Source organism: Chaetura pelagica, unplaced genomic scaffold, assembly GCF_000747805.2.
Source record: "Chaetura pelagica isolate M959 unplaced genomic scaffold, ChaPel_1.0 scaffold809, whole genome shotgun sequence".
NCBI lineage: Eukaryota > Metazoa > Chordata > Aves > Apodiformes > Apodidae > Chaetura > Chaetura pelagica.
Genome location: NW_009954423.1, coordinates 1,265 through 6,035, shown reverse-complemented (window position 1 = coordinate 6,035; position 4,771 = coordinate 1,265). Strand labels below are relative to the sequence as shown.

At 55.0% G+C, this 4,771-nt stretch overlaps 1 protein-coding gene across 1 annotated transcript in view; it reads right to left on the bottom strand.

Moving 5' to 3' along the window:
• Positions 1–4,771, bottom strand: part of LOC104394831 (rho GTPase-activating protein 39-like) — a 47,221-nt gene that overhangs the window by 41,638 nt on the left and 812 nt on the right. The window lies entirely within an intron of this gene.

Sequence of the window (4,771 nt, the reverse complement as noted above, 5' to 3'; positions counted from 1 at the left end):
CCCAGCCGTCAGGTCCTGCACGTCCCGATCTGTCCCCACCCGGTGCCACCCGCCCGGCCCTGCGAGATGTGCTCCCAGCCCAGCACGTTATGATTTCGGGGGTCCTGTGGGACCCCAGCGGGCAGCAGCCCCCCCCACCAGGATCCCTGAAACTGAGCTAAGCCCAGATTTTGGTCTTTAGATGAGCAACAAGGGGTTTGATGCAGGAAGGGGGTGCTGTGCTCCAGGTCTCTCCCAACGACACACTGCCCACCTGCAACTTGGTGCAGCCCCAGGGAGAGGTGTCCTAAAGCATGACAGGTCCTTGCTGCCCTGCGTCATTGCCCGAGGTGGAGGAAAGCATCCTGTGCCTTGGGGATGGGACAGGGGGACAGGCCTCGGCCTGGATGTGGCTGCATAGGTGGGATGTGGTGGGGACAGGAGCTCTGTGCCAGCACAGGGCTCTGCCAGGATATCCAGGGGGGTATGACATGGCTGGAGGAGATAGGGGAGCTGTGCCAGTCCAGCGTCACTGAGGGCAGTGGGAGCCAAGCTCCAGCCTGACCACAGACACCCTGCTCCTCCTGGCCAGGAGGTTTGCAAATGAAAATGATGGAGAAGTAAATCCCCTAAACGTGTGTCACATCCCACTTCACCCATCCATCCCATCTAGTCCCATCTCCAGCCTCTTCAGCTGCCAGAGATCAGAGGAAAGAGGCACCACTGCAGAGAAGACTAGGCTTTTTTGGGAGGACCATTTCCACAGCCATGAATGATCTCTCAGGGCCACATGTGGGTACAGCCTCCCTCAGCCCCATTCCCTCAGTCTACTGAAAGGACTCACCATAAGAGAATGGGAACTTCCTGACTTCCCAGCATGGAAAAAGGTCCAGCCTGGTCCTTCCAAGCAACAAAAGCCCTGACCAAAACCAAAGCCAGCAGTAGAGAAACATCCCAAATCAGCTTCTCAGCCGTGCTCTACAGCCACCAGCAGGAGACCCCACCGAGTCCCCCGAGACTGTTCCTTCGAGGAACGCTTTCAAGCAGCTCCAACATAAACACTGCAGCCTGGTGCTGCTTTCCCAGCCCGCACCCAGCTCCAACAGGCCCAGCAGATCCGGCAGCTCTTCCCAGGCTCTGGCATTCCATTGTTTCCTCTCCCCTCCCAGAAGCCTGGAGAAAAGGTCCCACAACTCAGCTCTGCCTTTTCCAGCAGTCACTTTCCTGGCGTTTTGAACAGGGCCATTTGTGTTTCAGCAGCCCTGCTGCTGCCTCTGGAGCCTGTGCTGAGGTGACCCTGCAGAGGCAAAACCACCCAAGCCCTGAACTGCCTGGCCCTGAGGAGAGCTCTGTGGACACAAAACACTGTATTTGTGCACCTTGCCCCAGGGCCAGCAGTGTAGGAATGAAACAAGCCTGTATTAGGAATCCTCAAGGTGTTTCTTGTCTGATTGTAAAGAACTTAATATTGGCATTACTTACACTGGGCCTTGAGAGATGTAAGCCCATGCTGAGGCAAATCAGACTTGGAAGAGGCAGAGGAGCCCTCGTAGCCCCTTCACAGGCTTCCGATCACACATCCCCTCTAGCTCCCCTTCCAGTACACCTTCTCAACATGGTTAAGACCAAGCCCCTTCTTCCTCTCAGCCCAGGATGCTGTGCCATGGGGAAAGCGGGCAAGGAGGGGACAGGCAGCACAACCTGCTGCCCACACAGCAGGACCCACACCTCTCCTGGGCGATGGGATGGTCCTAGGGGGACAGTGGATTTCTACCTGGAGGACTCTGAGATGCATCATTAATGCAAGGGGAACCTCAGAAGCCCCAGTCTGAAACAAATGCCCAACCCTGGGAGAACCAGAGGAGGAGGAGGAAAAGGGCCAGTTGGCACAGACTGTGGGGCTGGGGATCCCAGAGCTCACTCCTGGCCCTGACTTGTGGCATGCCCCAGTGCTGCAGACCAGCACACAGGCTCTGCTCCCAGCAGGACTGTCCTCTTCAGGCCTTGGCCCTTCACCGTGTCCAGCCCCTTCTCACCCCTGAGGTCCAAGGAGCTCCAGCAAACCCCAGTGCAGATGCAGTGGCTCACAAGACACTTCCAAAATGCTCCCAGCTGCTTTCAGCCCCAGGCTGGTCTCAAGGTCCCCAAGAGAACACATCCATCCTTTGCAGAGATTTCCAGCATGTGAAAGGATCACTTGGCTCCCATCTGCCCTGAAGAGAGTCTGTCTTCCTTCCTACTAGGATCCCAAGTGCTCAGGAAGGGTCTGGAGCTGTAAGGAAAGTGCTGCCTGCTGTCCTTGCTCCAGCAAGGGAGGAGCAGAGATGGTGCTCAGTCAGGCACCCCTGGGAAGTGCAGCTGAAAACCAACGTGGGAACAAAAGCCCACCTAGGGGCAGAAGAGTTTCCCCAGAACACTCTGGAGATGGCAGCAGAATGTCCCCCTTGGCAGCAGCTGCCATTTCCCTGGGCACTGACCTCCCCATGTCGTCTGGGGAAGGCAAAGGCCAGTGTCCAGAAAAGGCTGCTGGTGGGCTTTAGAGAGCTGAAAGAGCAGCAGTGAGAGGTGTGGCAAGGAGGGAGAGGGAGGGATGGAGATGTAGGCAGAGGGAAGGGTCAGCACGGGCAGTGGTGCAGAACCTTCCTGCCCTGGCCCTGCTTGAGGCTGTCGGGAGCAGCACAGAAGATCTGGCAGCACCGAGACATGGGCACAGGGGTTTACCAGCACTAAGAGAAGGCATGAGAGAGGAAGGGTGGGAAAAAGCAGCCTGCTAAAAGCAAAAAACAACCTCAAACACAAAGTGTTACTTTAAGAAAAAGGATGAAATCCCTTCCCCCAGCTCTCTGTGGCATGTGCTTCAAGGAGGCCCCTCTTGGGGACCACGCTGGTCTCTTCTGGCCTCTCCATCTATCACGGGATGACAAACACGAAGGGAAGACAAACAAATATTTTGTGCTGCTGTTAAAGAGAAAAAAGTGAAACCATCTTGAGTGCAGGTACCTATAAAGATGTCAAATGCTACCAAGAGCACTCGATGTCTTCGCCCTCTGTTTATACAGCTGTGTCCCTGCAGAGGGAAGGAAGAGGACACACTTCTGCTTGACTTTGGAGAATGCAGACAACAGAGCTGACAGCCTTGGTGTGCTTTTGCCATTACTAGACCAGACATCCCAGCAAGGGTGTTAGATCCCACCTGGGAACATTTGCATTGGGCTCAGCTCTTTGCTCTCTATTTTATGAGCTAGCAAAAGGCAAGAAATCAAGAAATCTCTCCCAGGTGTCAGACTCGGGGAGGGAAATCGTTCTCTGCACCATAGCCGGACGTGCAACGCCTGCTCACAAACAGCAGTGACAACATGTGATGGATGTGCAAGGAAACAGGGCTCACTCTCCTGCTTCCACAGGCAAATACTGTTGGCTTATTGGTGTGAGGATCAAAAATAGCCAAGCAGCCCACAAGCTCCTAAGAGAGCTGCAACTCACACCTTTCCCAGCACTTGCCCTTCAACAGAGTTCATCGAAGGCTCGAAGTGCCTCAGCAATGCCCAAGATGCTGCCTGGCACCAGCCTGACTGGCAAAGCCCTGCCCACACTGCATTGCCCCTGTGAGGGGTCCTCCCTGCCAAGAGGGCTGGAGAGCTGAGGTACAGGGCAGAGCTGGCACTGCTTGTCCCTTGAGGCACAGCCATTCCCCAGACTGAGGCAGAGGAGGCCATGTTCCCCTCCTGAGACTCTGAGGGAGAAATATTCTGAAGCCTGTGGAGCTCAGGATAGGTTATGCCCTTTACAAGGCTCTTGCGCTCACTCCTCTAGAAACATGGTGCCCATCCCAGCTGCCCCATAGCACCAGGCTTCAGAGGGACAACGAGGGGAAGCTGGTGAGCTTGCAGCAAATCCCATCTGCCTGTGGCTCACCTGTGGTCACTGGAAGGACCAGAGGGAACTGAGAGCTACTGGGGTTCTGCTTAAAGCATTTCTCACTGTTTGAGTTTCTGCTATCAGGGCAGGGATCATCGCTGGGTCTGAAGCTCAGAGGGGCTGTCTGTGGGGCAGGAGGCACAGGAAGCATCACAGGCACCAGTAAATCTCTGGGCTCTCTCTGAGAGACCAGTGTCTCTCAACCACACAGTTCTGAAGTGAATATAGCAGCAATTCACAGGGGGCAGCAACAAGTAGCAAAGTTCAGTTTTGGGTGCTCTAGAGAACATATTTTCAAGAACTGCCATGCTGCGTGGTTTTCATCATCTTGGCTTTTTTCTCCTCTCCTCACCAGCAGCAGGCACACAGAGAGGGAACCTTGATCCAGAACCCGAGCTGTTAAAGAAATGGTTTCCTGCACTGCCCAGAAGTGGGGACAAGGAGCACTGCTGTGGTGGCAGGAGAGCCAGGCTCACCCAAGCTCTGCTCTTGCCCTTGGTTGAGTCCCTTCTGTTCAAGGTGACTCAGCTCCACTCACTGCATGGCCTCCCCAGCTGTTGGTGCCATGTTCTCCATGTCAGGATGATGGGACAAGACAGAAGGGAGGCAGAGAAGCCCCAGAGGAGCCGTCCCTACAGAGACTGAGGAGGGGATGCTTTTGTGCAGCTGAAGCTGGCAAAGTTTCAATACAAAAAAAACCTCCCCCGATTGTTGTCAAACTGGTTTGAGTGTAAGAAAATCTCTTCACCAAACAAAACAGCATCCCGTTATTGTTCTTGCATTTTGGGCTTAATGTGAGCAAATAACTGTGCCCAGGAGCTCTGTCCCTGCAGCCCCACCTCCCTCCCCGGCTGAAGCTGCAAGCACAGCCCAG